Source organism: Erythrolamprus reginae, unplaced genomic scaffold, assembly GCF_031021105.1.
Source record: "Erythrolamprus reginae isolate rEryReg1 unplaced genomic scaffold, rEryReg1.hap1 H_66, whole genome shotgun sequence".
Classification (NCBI taxonomy): Eukaryota; Metazoa; Chordata; class Lepidosauria; order Squamata; family Dipsadidae; genus Erythrolamprus; species Erythrolamprus reginae.
The window spans coordinates 37,585-53,114 of record NW_027248524.1 but is presented as its reverse complement, the minus strand read 5'-3'; the positions used below and the strand labels follow the sequence as shown (position 1 = coordinate 53,114).

General features: G+C 42.4%; 1 protein-coding gene across 1 annotated transcript in view; it reads left to right on the top strand.

The window, feature by feature from the left end:
* Positions 1 to 1,776: 1,776 nt before the first annotated feature.
* Positions 1,777 to 15,530, top strand: part of LOC139155814 (microtubule-associated protein 4-like) — a gene marked incomplete at its 3' end in the record, with an annotated part of 50,673 nt that continues 36,919 nt past the window's right edge. Inside the window, exon 1 of the mRNA XM_070731102.1 lies at positions 1,777 to 1,892. The remainder of the gene's footprint in view (positions 1,893 to 15,530) is intronic.

Sequence of the window (15,530 nt, the reverse complement as noted above, 5' to 3'; positions counted from 1 at the left end):
ATTTTAAGGTGCTGCTTGTGTCCTTAAGGTTTTTATTAATATTGATTTTTTTTTCTCATTGCTTATTTGACCCCTGTGACAATCATTAAGTGTTTTTTTACCTTGTGACTCTTGACAAATGTCTCTTTTTCACCGAGAGCATCTGCACCAAAGACAAATTCCTTGTGTGTCTAATCAGAATTCTACTCCTATTCCATTCCATTCCATTCCAACATTCTATTTATTTTATTTATTTATTGTATTGGATTTGTACGCCGGCCCTCTCCGAGGACTCGGGGCGGCTCACAGCATATATAAAAACAGAGCAACAATGTAAATCCAATTAATACTACAATTTAAAAACAGTTAAAATAAAAACTTATCGACCCAACATTCAGCAGTCATACTTAAGGCATTCAGTGGTCAGGGGGAAGACCTAAAAGTCCCAGGCCTGGCGGCAAAAATTAGTTTTTAAACTATTTCGGAAGGTGAGGAGGGTGGAGGCAGTGCGAATCTCTGGGGGGAGTTGATTCCAGAGGGTCGGGGCTCCCACAGAGAAGGCTCTTCCCCTAGATCCTGCCAGCCGACATTGTTTGGTCAACGGGACCCTAAGGAGGCCAATTCTGTGGGACCTCACCGGCGGTCTCGGAGATAATCTGGTCCGGTGCCATGTAGGGCTTTTTTCTATTCTATTCCATTTTTTCTATTCTATTCTATTCTATCTTGGAGGTCATCTAGTCCAACCCTCTGGTCAACCAGGAGTCCCTGTTACAGAATTGGAAGGGGCCTTGAAGGTAATCTAGTCCAACCCCCTTGCTCATGGGTTGTCTCAAAATAATCGGACTGTGCACCACCCAGTGTTGTCTTGAGGCTCCCTGCACACAAACCTTAAGGATCAGAATTGAGCCCAACATTCATCTTGCTAAATGGGACGGTTGTTAAATGAGAGAAGAGAAAGGAAAACAGAAAGAAGGAAGGAAAGAAATAAAAAAGACAGAGAAAGAAATAGAAAAGAGAAAAAGAGAGATAGAAAAGTAAAGGAGGAAAGAAATAAGGGTGGAAAGAGAAACAGAGAAAGAATGAGAAAGCGAAAGAGAAATAGAACGACAGAAAAAAGAAAGAGAAAAAGAGAAAGATAGAAACAAAAAAGAGAGACAGACAGAAGGAAAAAGAAAGAAAAGGAAAGAAAAAGAAAAAATGAAATAGAGAGAAAGAGGAAGAGAAGGACAGAAAGAAAAAAAGAAAGAGAAAAAGAGAAAGATGCAGAGAAATAGAAAAAAAGAAATAGAGAGGTAAAGAGGACAGAAAGAGAAAGAAAGAAAGAAAGAGAAGTGCAGAAACAGAAAAAAGAAATACAGAGAAAGGGAAAGAGGAGGAAAGAAAGGAAAAATAAAGAGAAAAAGAGAAATAGAAAAACAAAAAACAGAGACAGAAAGAAAAAGAGAAAGAAAGATACAGAAACAGAAAAAAGAGAAAGGGAATGATAAGGAAGGAAAAAAAGAGAAAGAGAAAAAAAAGAAAGAAAAAAGAGAGAGAAGGGGCGTGCCATCTCAGAGCCTAAGCTCCGCCTCCTCCATGTCCCGTGCCCTCTAGCCCCGCCCCCTCTCCCTCCCTCCCTCCCCCGCCCTCCCCGCGCGCGAGAGTTCCCCGGGACCCGCCCGCTGCCCAATTTGGCGCCGCGCGCCCTACCTCCCGCCCCGCGCTCCGCCATTGGCCCGCGAGGCTCACCCTTGGCTCGCCATTGGCCAGCGGGGGAGGCTGCGCAGGCCACCATGTTGGTCTGTGCCTTGGAGAGCCTTTAAGCAGGCTGTGGCCCCTCCCCGACGGGCGTGCCTCCGGCCTCGGAGTAGCGAGCGAGGGCGCAGCTGGGGCTCCTCGCCCGCTTTTAGACCGCCGCCTCTCTGTCAGCTTGGGTAAGCCGGGCCCTGGACCCCCGAAGGGCCCCCCCCGCCTCTCAGCGGCGCCCCCTCCCTCCTCCCCCCTCCCTTGGGGGCCCGCGGGCGCCGCCTTGCCGCTCTGGAGGCGCCCCTGCACGACTGCGGCGGGAAAGCGCCAGTTAAGCGGCTGGGCGTTGTCCGGGGGGGATTTCCAAACGGGGGTGGCGGTAAATAACCTTTCCAGAAGCCTCTATGCAATGCAATTGGGGAGGGGTCATACCTCCTCCCTCTCCTTCTTGGGCTGAGCCACTCCCCTCTGTCCCCCCTCCCCCTTTGCCATTTGCAAAAAAAGAAAGAAAGCAAAGTCGTTGCAAAAAACATGTATGTGTACATATATATATACACACACACATATATGTATACGTATATATATATATATATATATAATATATATATATTGCAATGTTAAAATGGCTTTTTTTCCTTGTCTATGTGACATTTTTTGGAGTTGGTTACAAACTTTTTTCCAGCCTCGAAGTGGTTTTTTTTTATTTTTTTGCACAAAAAAGGGGGGACCGGGTGGTAGGGTTTAGCCAAGAGGAAATGTTGGGGCGGTGAGGAGGTGGGGGCGTTTGTTCTGGATGCTTGGACGAGCCTTTTTTTTTTTTGCAAGCAAGCAAGCAAGGGTTTGATGCCAGGCGGCCGGGGGGGGGGGGCGGCGGAGGAGAGAGCGTGGAGGATGGTGACAGTATAGGAGGAGTAGGAAAGTTGCAACATCATCGGGGTGGGCGGGGAACACCCATCATCCTGAGCCTCCGGGTTGATGGGCTTTGGCATCAGGAGGAGAGGAGGTAGGAGCAGCACATGGATGCAATACATTGAATAAATATATTATTTGTGTGTGTGAGTGTACAGATATATGTATGTATATACATGTAGAATGTAACAGAAATAAGAATAAATTGGAATGGGAACTTTGTCACTTTGAAGGTACAAGAATCATCAAAGATTAAAATGAAATTGTGTAGCATACAGTTTTCAAAGTGTGTGTCAGTGTGTATACATATATGTATGTATATGTATATTGAAAATGTATGCATTTAGGATTTTATTTTAATGGTGGGAGCCGCCCAAGAGTCATTCTGTAAGGCAGATGGGCGGTGCAGACATTGAATAAATGAATAAATTGAATATATTATTTCTATCTATCTATTTTTATGTATAGCTATCAATATAAACTGAATAAATGCAGTATTGATAGCTATATACTGTATTTTAATGGTGCAAGCCGACCAGTGTATGTGGTAAGGGAGATGAGCAGGGTGGATATTTAGCAAATGAATAAATATAGTATTAATAGCTAATATATATTTAAAAATACGTATGCTTAGGTGAAACCCACCCAGAGTCATCTTGTTAGGGTGACAACGTTGAACAAGTGAATAGTTTGAATAAATACATTATTTCTGTCCGTATATTGAAAAATGTTCATATTATGTAGTGTCTCACTTTAATAGTGGAAGCCACCTGAGTCATGTTTAAGGGAGATGGGCGGTGTAGACGTTTTAATATATGAATACATTGAATAAAGATACTGTATTTGTATTTACAGTACACACAACCACACAAACATACTTTTAATGGTGGAAGCTATGCAGAGCCACATTATTGGACTGATGGGAGGGTAGATGTTTAATCAGTCAAACAATTGAATAATTATGTATGTGTGGATAGAGAGAGATGGATGAATAGGTAGGTAGGGGTGTGTGTGTGTATATATATATACAGTGTGTATATATATATATATATATATATATATATATATATATATATATTTATATACTGCTCAAAAAAAATAAAGGGAATACTCAAAGAACACGTCCTAGATCTGAATGAATGAAATATTGTCATTGAATATTTCATTTGCACAACTATTCCATTTGCACAACAGCATGTGAAATTGGCTGTCAATCAGTGTTGCTTCCTAAGTGGACAGTTTGATTTCACAGAAGTTTGATTGACTTGGAGTTATATTGTGTTGTTTAAGTCAGTGTTTCCCAACCTTGGCAACTGGAAGATATTTGGACTTCAACTCCCAGAATTCCCCAGCCAGCATTCGCTGGCTGGGGAATTCTGGGAGTTGAAGTCCAGATATCTTCCAGTTGCCAAGGTTGGGAAACACTGGTTTAAGTGATCCCTTAATTTTTTTCAGCAGTATATATACACACACACACACACACACACACAGATAGATGGATAGATAGGAATGATTGAGGGAGATGATAAAGAGATGATGGATGGCTAGATAGATAGAAATGATAAATTGAGAGATAGAGAGGAGTGGATGGATGGATGAATAGATGGAAAAATAGGGAGGGAGGGAGGGAGAGAGAGGGGGATAGATGCATATGTAGATGAAGGGATAGATAGATGATAGAGATAGTTTAAAAATAGGTAGAAATAGGGTGGGAGGGATGGATAGAAAGATAGTGTCTATCTATCCATATCTCCATCCATCTTTCTCTTCCCATTCACCCTATTTCTCCATCCCTCTTTATTATTATTATTATTATTATTATTATTATTATTATTTATTTATTTATTAGATTTGTATGCCGCCCCTCTCTGTAGACTTATAGCTTATTGTCTATAAGTTAGATAAAGAAGGCTGGATGGATGGAGAGAGAAAGATGGATGGAGATATGGATAGATAGTTATATAGATATAGATAGTTATATAGATATTTATTTATTAATTAAATTTGTATGCCGCCCCTCTCCATAGACTCGGGGCGGCTTAACAACAGTAACAAAACAATATAAACAAATCTAATATTTAAGTTAATTGAAAAAGAAACCCCAATTTAAGAAACCAATCATATATAGATATGAATAGAGCCATAGAGATGGATAGGTGATAGATAGATTCAGTTTACGTACTCAGGGTTTAATTTTAACGGCGTCAGCTGCCCCGAGTCGTCTTGTGGCCGGATGGACCCACAGGAAATTTAATAACTTTTTTTTTCAAAAAAATGAATACAAACATCTGCCTGGCGCAGCTGTGCACCCTCCCCAAGGACCCCCATTGCCCATCCTCGCTTACCCCCCTACCCAAAAGACTTCCTTTCCTCATCCGAAGCAATGCTCTTTTTTTCTGCACAACTTGTGATTCTCACACAAACCCCGGGTGAGGATATCTGGCTTCGATTTGGGGTGGGGGCTTGATTTGGAACCCACCTTCCTCTGTCCCCCCTCCTCTCCTCTCCCTTCCTTCCTTCCTGGTGACGTGGTGAATTTAAATCACTGACTATTTATATCCTGGGGACAGATCCGGATTTAGCAACACCAGTTGTCATGGCCGAAGAATTAAAACGGGGCAGGGGGTGGTGTGCCCGGAGGGGTAGATTTGAACCCCAGAGCTGAGGAAGGGGCTCCTAGTCCACTCAGCCACTCAGATGTTTTTTTAAAAAATTGTCTTGATTTTTACTTCCCTGGGGAAAAAAAAATTGGATTTCCTGAAAAGTTAGATTGGAAAACTTTAACGTGAGTTATGTGAGAACGGCAACTGGTCCTTGGCTTAACAACAACAGCAGGGCCTGTTGTTAAACAAGACATTTCTTCAGTGGGTTTTCCCCATTGACCACTGTTGTTAAGTGAATCGTGGCCGTTCTTAAGTTAGAAATCTGGTTTGTGAAGTGAATGCAGGCATTCCTCTTCTTTAATGACCACAAGCGAGGTCCATATTTTATTTATTTATTTATTTATTTATTTATTTATTTGATTTGATTTGATTTGATTTGATTTGATTTGATTTGATTTGATTTGATTTGTATGCCGCCCCTCTCCATAGACTCAGGGCAGCTCACAGCAATAATAAAAACAATGTACAATAGCAAATCTAATATTTAAAAATATCTAAAAACCCCTTATTTAAAAACAAGACCAGCATACCATGCATAAACAATATAGGCCTGGGGAAGATATCTCAGTTCCCCCATGCCTGACAGCAGAGGTGGGTTTTAAGGAGTTTGCGAAAGGCAAGGAGGGTGGGGGCAATCCTAATCTCCGGGGGAGCTGGTTCCAGAGGGTCGGGGCCACCACAGAGAAGGCTCTTTCCTTGGGTCCCGCCAGACGACATTCTTTCATCGACGGGACCCGGAGAAGGCCCACTCTGTGGGACCTAACTGGTCGCTGGGATTCGTGCGGCAGAAGGCGGTCCCGGAGATATTCTGGTCCGGTGCCATGAAGGGCTTTAAAGGTCATAACCAACACTTTGAATTGTGACCGGAAACTGATCGGCAATGTTGGTAAGCAAGACATTGGTTCAGTGAGTTTTGTTCTGGCCACCATTTTGGCCCTCGGCATTCAGTGAATCCCTGTGGTTGTTAAGGGAGTTTTTCGGTCATTAAACGAATCTGGCTTCCTGCTTTTGTCAGAAAGTGGCCCAAGGGAATCACAAGACCTCAGGCCCATACGAAGCAATTGCGAAGCCTCTGAATTTGGATCATTGGCTAATGGGGTTGCGACAAAGGTTGTTAAGTGTGAAAAAACCATCATGCGTCACATTTTCCCCCCCACGGCTGTTGCAACTTGGAATGGTCACTAAGTGAAATGGTCACTAAACAGGTCAAGGACTATTACCTCCTCCCCATGACAACTTTAAACATTTGTGGACTTCAACTCCCAGAATTCTCCACCCTGCCATGGCAACTGTTAAGGTTTGTGGACTCTTCAACTCCCAGAATTCCTCAGCTAGCCATGTTTAGCAGAGGAATTCTGGGAATTGAAGTCCACAAGCCTTAAAAGTTGATGGGGTTGGGGACCCAAAGACTTAAAACACTCTTTGATGTAAAGTCTTCAATAATCACTTCAGAGTACTAATAAAGTTTGGGTAAACCAGGAATGTTGGTTTAAAATTGTGTTGTCATTTATACTTGGCAGTGAAACTAACTCATCACGTGACAATAGTTTCTGAGTACTTAATTGTTCATTGATACTTTGCATATGCCTAGAGGCACCCTTTCGACTGCTTGTTATCCAGCGTTTTGACCAGCCATGATCCAAAAGGAACCCAGCTAGTCCTCAACTTACAACCTCAAATTCCTGTCGCTAAGCAAGACATTTGATTTAGTGAGTTTAGCACCATTTGACACCCTCGTTAAATAATTCTCTGCAGTTCGGTTAGTAACATGATTGGGACATTAATACAGGCAGTTCCTCGATTTATGACTGCAATTGAGTCCAACATTTATGTTGTTAAGCAAGACATTGAATTGCTAAGTGAATTGCTGCATTTGTTAAGTTAGTCACCTGGTTGTTAAGTGAATTTAGCTCTCCCCGTTGACTTTGCTTGTTGGGAGGTCGCAAAAGCAGATCACATGACGCTGGAACCGTCGCAAATACGAGTCACTTGCCAAACGTCTGAATTTTCATCCTGCGACTTGTCAGTATGAAAGAATCCAAAGTTCCTTTTTTGTTCAGTGATGTCATAACTACATGAACCGTTGTAAGTTAAGGACTAACGATGTATTGTCAACACAATTTTTAAAGTCCTGAATTTCAACAAAAAATATTTTAAATAATTTAAAATTTCCCCTGATTTTTTATTCTTTAGTTTGTTTAATTGACTACAACCAGTCCTAGACTTCTGAGAATTTATTTAGCGACCATTCGAAGTTAGAATGACGCTGGAAAAAAGGGATTTGAAACGCTTTTTCCCACTTAACGACCGTCACAGTGTTCCTTGTGGTCACATGATCAAAATTCAGACACCTTGGCAACATATGACGGTTGGAATGTCAGGTGACCATCCCCTTTTGCGGCCTTCCAATGGACGCTTCACTTAATGACCGGGTGACTAACTTAACTGCCATAATTCACTTCATCATGGTGGCAAGAAAAGTCGTAAAATGGGGCAGATCTCCAGAATTGTTTCACTTAACAACCGAAATGTGGGGTCGTAAGTTGAGGACTTCGTATATTTCAGATTTCCATATTAGCATGTACGTCACTAAAGCTTTCCGAGCTAGAAACTTTCATGGAGCCTAAAATTTTTGTCACTAAGCCGGACAGTTGCTAAGTGAATCCTGTCCCATTTTACAACCTTCCCACCATCATTTAGTGAATCTCACCAGTTAGCAACGCGGTTGTTAAATGAATTCTCCTCACTTTGACTTTGCAGGTGCTGCAACGGTCATAAATACGAATCCTTTGCCCAAGATCTGAATTTTGATCCCTTTGGGGAATACTACTATGGTTGTAAGTGTCAATCAATTTTCCCCGGGTGTTCTAATTTCAAACGACTACTCTAAGTCGAGGACTACCTGGAACATGGTCGTTGAGTGAATCTCTGCCCCTCACGCTTCCTGGCTTGTCGGAATGTCGCAGAAATGGCATCCAGGGATACTTTGATGGTCAGTAAATCTGAGTCCCTTGCCCACCGTCTGAATTTTGATCTCTGGACCGTAAGGATGCTAATGACAGTTAGTCGTAAGTGTGAAGAACCGCCCTTAAGTGCTTTATTCGTTGCCATTGTATCTTAGAATGGTTCGCTTAAATGAATTGTTGTAAATTGAGGACTCCATGGATTACTGGATTTTTAAACATTCTTCTTCCTTTCTCATACCTCTTTTCCCTTGTCAATCTTTGGAGTTTACCAAATGTCTAAAGTCATTCCCTCCCTTTCTCTCTCTCTCTTTCTTTCTTTCTTCCCTCTTTCCTTTCTTTCCTGCTTTTTTCTTTCTTTCTCTCCTTCCTTCCTTCTTCTTTTCTTTCCTCTCTCTTTCTTTCTTTCTTTTCCCTCCCTTTCCTGTCTCTCTTTCCTTCCTTCCTTTCTTTTTTCCTTCCTTCCTTCTTTCTTTTTCCTTTATTTCTTTCTTTCTTCTTCCCTCCTTTCTTCCCTCCTTCGCTCCCTCCTTTCTTTCCTCCCTTTTTTCTTTCCTTCTTTCTTTCTTCATTTATTTATTTCCTTTTTCCTCCTTTCTTTCTTTCTTTCCCCTCCCTCCCTTTCTTTTTTTCTTTCTTTCCTAATCCCTTTCTACCAAAACCTGGAAGGTTGTGTATCGAGGATTAACCTGTATCCCTTCCCCGGGATCTCAGGTCCCTTGCGATTCCCCAGAGAGGCCCTTTCATTGGCCCCTGGCCACATCTGGAGCTCTCCCTCTCGGCCCCCCTGACAATGAATTGGGAGGCGTTGATATTTTCGCTCTGGATAAAACTTTAAGTCTTTTGTCTTCTCCCTGCTAAGCAACGGTTGCCAAATTCGGAGTCCAAGAATTTCGTAATGAGTGTGTAATGACCGTATTGCCTAAATGGCCCATTTATTCCTTTTCTTTTTTAACAAAAATATATTTTATTGTTTATTTTTTTGCTCCTATTTTTGCACGTTTAACCCTTTTGCATCGTCTCCTTATTTTTAATGGGCCAATATCGGTTGAGCTCCCTGAGTCTGCAAGATTCAAATCTGATTTAATTGCGGTTCACTGGTTTCCTGAACAATAATTTCATTGTTTCCAGCCCAGAATTAATGTGCAATTACTACTTTTCCTACCTAACGCCTTAAGAATTACAATGACCTGCCCAAATTTAGATGAATTACATCAATAATATGAACAGGGGAAGCAAGGGGATTGTCCTACATTTAGAGGAGATAACCCTTCACGTTTAGTGACATTTTGAATTTAACACAGGGTGGAAAAAAAGTGACTGTTTTTCACACTTACGACTGTTCATAATGGTCACATGGAGTGGGGGGGCCAGAATCCCCCAACCAGCCATGCTTTAAGAGGGAAGGACTTCCACTCCCAGAATCCCCAGTCAGTGTGCTTTAAGGTTGGACTTCAAATCCTAGAATCCCCAGCCAGCGTGCTTTAAGAAGGTTGGACATCAAATCTTCATGGCATCAGACCAGAATATCTCCGAGACCGCCTTCTGCTGCACGAATCCCAGCGACCGATTAGCTCCCTCAGAGTGGGCCTTCTCCGGGTCCCGTCAACTAAACAATGTCGGTTGGCGGGCCCCAGGGGAAGAGCCTTCTCTGTGGCAGCCCCGACTCTCTGGAACCAGCTCCCCTAGAGATTAGAACTGCCCCTACCCTCCTTGCCTTTCATAAACTCCTCAAAACCCACCTTTGTCATCAGGCATGGGGGAACTGAGATATCTCCCCCGGGCCTATACAATTTATGTATGGTATGTTTGTAGGTATGTCTGCTTAAAAATGGGGTTTTCTTAACTACTTTAAATTTTAAATTGTAAATTATTAGATTTGTTATGAATTGTTTTATTATGTTGTGAGCCGCCCCGAGTCTACGGAAAGGGTCGGCATACAAATCTAATTAATAAACAAACAAATAAATAAATAAATAAAAGGTTGGACTTCAAATCCTAGAATCCCCAGCCAACACAACATGAATTCTTGGAGTCGAAGTCCACACATCTGAAAATCTGCTTTGATGGAGCAACCTGTGCCTCAGCAGTTGTGGATAATTTTATTAAGGGAAGGTGGCCAACCAGCATCAAATGACTTTTCCTACAGCTTGCAAGCGGGTTGAGCTAGATGACCTTGGAGGTTCCTTCCAGTCTGCGATTCAAGTCCATGTTTCCAGGAAGGAGAAGAAAGTACAGCAGGCCTTCAGAGAATGTGAGAGTTGAAGTGGCATTTTGTAGGCTTGATCCGTCCGATTTTCTTTTTTCTTCAATTTTTTTTTGTTCGGGGTAGAGAATGTGGTTGTAGGCAGAAAAGAAGGTAAATTATTATCAATGGAAATGTTGAATGTATGAGGGGCATTCATTCCTGCAGATCCTATTTTGGAAGGGGAAAAAAGAATCTTTTTTTAAAAAAATTGAAATTTTCTCCCGTTTTCTGAAAGTTTAGGGTCTCGTTAGTAGATAATGGACCGTGTTGGGTTACGGGCAGGGGTGTCTGCGAAGGATCTTACATAGAAACATAGAAGATTGACGGCAGAAAAAGACCTCCTGGTCCATCTAGTCTGCCCATGTACCATTTCCTGTATTTTATCTTAGGATGGATCTCTGTTTATCCCAGGCAGGTTTAAATTCAGTTCCTGTGCATTTACCAACCACGTCTGCTGGAAGTTTGTTCCAAGCATCTACTACTCTTTCAGTCAAATCATATTTTCTCACTTTGCTTCTGATCTTTCCCCCCAACTAACCTCAGATTGTGCCCCCATGTTCTCGTGTTCACTTTCCTATTAAAAACACTTCCCTCCTTGGGAGTTTTGATTGCATTTAAGCTTAGAAGAGTTTTGAGAATGGATAATATTGGGGAAAGGGGTCAACCCCCCCCCCCCCAAAAAAAGCACGAGAAATTATGTTTGAAATAGAGACAGAATTTTTATATCGTGCCCCCCCCCAATTGAAGAGAATTAAATTGTAGCTCGGGGTCGAACTGTGGTCCTTGGGTGGTTTTGTTGCAGACGACTCAGGACCAAGCTAGGAAACGTCAATCACAGTGCTATAAGGCAGGAGAGGAGGTTGTGGAGAGGAAGAAGAAGAAGAGGAGGGACTGGGTGGTCTTTGAACTGGGTGGTTTTCTTGCAGACCTCTCATGACCCGACTAGGTTACATCATCAGGGATAGAAGGGAATGGAGTTGAGGAGGAGGAGGAGGACTTTATACCATATTTTTCAGAATATAAGACGCAACTTAGTTTTTGGGCAGGAAAATAGGGGGGGGAAATCTTCTTACTGGATATTCATCTGTTTAGCGTCCTTACTCTGGTCAGTCTCAGCACATTATTTTATCCCCTGGTTAGGGCTTTAAAAAACCCCTTATTTGGAGAGAGTAACAATGAAAGAGCTTGCAAGCCAGTAAGAACATTGTCAGAACCTGGTTAGAGCTGGAAAGAAAAATTCTGAGCAAGTAGAGCAATGAGAAAAACCCTGCAAAGACTTAGGGTTTGGAAAACATTATTCACAGAGAGTAACAGTGAAAGAGCTTGCAAGTGGGTAAGAGCTGGGAACACTGTTAGCACCTGGTTAGGGCTGGAAAGAAACATTCGGAGCAAGTAGAGCAATGAGAAAAACGCTGCAGAGACTTAGAGTTGGGAAAACATTATTTGCAGAGAGTAACAATGAAAGAACCTGCAAGGTGAGAGCTGGGAAGATCGTCAGCGCCTAGTTATGGCTGGGGAGAAAAACTTTGGGCGGGGAAAGCTGCATTTATGTATGGTGTGTTTGTATGTATGCTTTTTATATAATGGGTTGTTAGGTTTTTTTAATGTAAAATTGTTATTTTAGACTTTGATGTTAGATTTGTCATTGTATATTGTTTTTATCACTGTTGTGAGCCGCCCCGAGTCTGCGGAGAGGGGCGGCATACAAATCTGAATAAATAATAATAATAATAATAATAAATAATAATAATTTAGAGTATCAGCCACTTTTAGGAAAGAAAAGGGTGCCTCTTATACTCCGAAAACTACAGTAGTACTTGGTGCTCTCAATGTTTGGTAATCTTGCAGATGTTTCATCAGTGGTAGCCATCCTCCTCCTCCTCCTTGCAAACTCCTCACCCCCTTTAGCACTGATGCTGTTTCCTAGTTGGGTCATGAGACGTCTTGCAAGAAATCCCCCCAGCTCAGAGATCAGTTCAACCCTGCGTTCAAGGATTCCCTTCTGTTCAAAAAGCTCAGATTGTTTCCCAACAAAGTAGGAGCTCTAAGTGATTTGTTTAATTGTGGCTTAGCTCCGAACCCAGTCATTGTGGTTACATCAGTCACTGTGGGGAAGCTAACCATAGTTTGGTTTGATGTGTCAGTCCCTCTTGGCTGTCTTGTGGCATCAATTTTTTTTTAAAGAAAAGATTTCTTCAAAATTCTTAGGGACTAGCATCATTTTTGTTTTTTACTTCTGATCCCCTGGGAGGCGTTTGATATCGCTGGTCTTGTGATATAGGCAGCCCTCGATGTACAACCATTCAATTTATTGATCATTCGAAGTTACAATGGCACAGAAAAAAAGAGACTTTGGCCCCTGTTTCAGACTTACGACCGTTGCTGTGGTCACGTGATCAAAATTGGGACGTATGGCAACTGACTCATGTTTAGGATGGTTGCCATGTCCCAAGAGTCACATGATCCCCTTTTGCGACTTCCGCCGAACAAAGTCAACCGGTTGCGGCCAGATTCAGCGATTCACTTTATGACAGTGGGTGGAAAGTTGGGGAACAGGGCCAAACGCACTGGACAACCAGCAAACATCAAAAGTGCAGGGATTCACTTAATGACAAGGTTGTACAATGGGGCCAGACTCGTTTAACAACCAATCACCTCTCCAGTGTCAGAAATTCACTTAATGGTCATAAAGGTAGTAAAATGGAGCAAAACTCACTTAGCAACCAGCAATCTTTAAAAAAATTGCAATGATTCACTTAGGAACGGACCAGACAGGTTGTACAATGGGGCCCAATTCGCTTAACAACCAACAGCTTTCATAGTGCCAATGATTCACTTAACAACGGGAGTTAGCAGGATCATACAGTGAGACCAAGCTCACCCAGCAACCTACAAACTTCACAACTCCTGCGATTCACTTAACAACGGAATCCAGAAAGGTCATAAAACGGGCCACAGCACTGTTAAGAGTGGAAACTTTGGGGCCCATTATAGTTGTAAGTAGAGGACTACCCAAACTCATGCCTTCTTATCCAAAACTGATTGTGTCAGTTGTGAAACCAACCAGGATTCCCAGTTGATTGGAAAATTAGTGACAGGCCAGGATTGATGGCTTAAAAAGGAAACCCTGATTTGTTGGATGGTGCTCTGTTCTCCCTCTCCTTCACATCTTTCACCCCGGGTTCAGCTCAAATCTGACAGTGAGATGCCTTTCGAACTCGAGGCCTGCCTCTGGAAAGAATGTGTGGGCTTGGGCGGGCTGTGGAATGCGGTTGGTTAACCTTTTTCCAAGCCTGACAATGATGGTTTGTTTCCGCTGGCCCAATGCCTAGGTTCCCCGAAGGCAAAAGCGGGGTGGGGTGGGGTGGGGTAGGGTGGGTGGGGAGGGAGCCACCCAGATTAGCCTGGATTAAGTCGGGATGACGGTCGTAAGTGTGAAACAGGATCCTAAAGATACCTCTTTGGGGAGATAACTTCAGCTAGTCTTTGAGTTACGACCTACGAATTTAAGTCGCTAAATGGGGTTTCTGAGCAGAACATTTATTTCGTTTATGTACGACCACAATTGAGCCAAGATCTCTGTCACTAAGCAAGGCGCTTGTCCAGTGAGAGTGACTCCAAATGCCGCCATCGCTAAGAGAATCTCTGCTGGTGTTCACTAAGTGACACGGTTGTTAAGTGAAACCTAACTTCCTGTTTGTCGGAAGGGTGCCAAAAAGTGCATGACCTCAAGACACAGCGACTGACATAATTGAACTTTGATCCTGTGACGGTGGGGATGGTGCGATGGTCGTAAGTGTGAAACAGGGCCCTATGCCCTGTTGTGAGTTAGAATGGTTGCTAAATGAACAACTACTAGTACTACTTCTTCTTCTTCTTCTTCTTCTTCTTCTTCTTCTTCTTCTTCTTCTTCTTCTTCTTCTATTATTATTATTATTATTATTAATATTATTATTATTAATATTTAGATTTGCATGCCGTCGTTCTTCGAAGATTGCTGTAGAGGGCTGAGGGTTCACTTAGTGACCGTTCAAAGGGACAGCAAAAAAGTGAACTCACTTAATGACCGTCATATCATCCCCCTGGTCATGTGACCACAATTCAGATATTTTGGCGACTAACTTGTATTTACGATAGTTGCAGTGTCCTCGGCTCATGCGATCCCCTTCCGAGTCAACAGGGAATCCGGACTCGCTTAATGGCCCCACTCTGCACTGATTCGCTTAACAACGGTGGTAAGAAAGCTTGTCAGAGGAGGCAGAACTCCTCTTAAACAACGTCTCGCTTAGCAATGGGCTCAATTGCGGTTGTAACTCAAGGACTATAAAGAAATATAATTTCTGTCCAGAAATTATTGTTACTGTTTTCCAATTTGATGATATCCTGGAATTATGACCATCACAGACAGCCTCTACTGATGTTGTATGTCAGGCGGTAGGGAAAGCGAGTGGAAGGCTTGGCTGCATAGCTAGAAGTATCACAAGCAGGAAGAGGCAGATTGTGATCCCGCTATATAGAGTGCTGGTGAGACCCCATTTGGAATAATGTGTTCAGTTCTGGAGACCTCACCTACAAAACGTGATGGATCAAATTGAACGGGTCCAAAGACGAGCTACAAGAACGGTGGAAGGTCTTAAGCATAAAACGTATCAAGAAAGACTTCATGGACTCAATCTGTATAGTCTGGAGGACAGAAGGAAAAGGGGGACATGATCGAAACATTTAAATAGGTTAAAGGGTTAAATAAGGTCCAGGAGGGAAGTGTTTTTAATAGGAAAGTGAACACAAGAACAAGGGGACACAATCTGAGGTTAGTTGGGGGAAAGATCAGAAGCAACGGGAGGAAATATTATTTTACTGAAAGAGTAGTAGATGCTTGGAACAAACTTCCAGCAGACGTGGTTGGTAAATCCACAGGAACTGAATTTACACATGCCTGGGATAAACATAGATCCATCCTAAGATAAAATGCAGGAATATTGTAAAATTAAAAATTATAAAAATTATAAAATACAGGAAAATATAAGGCCAGACTAGATGGAC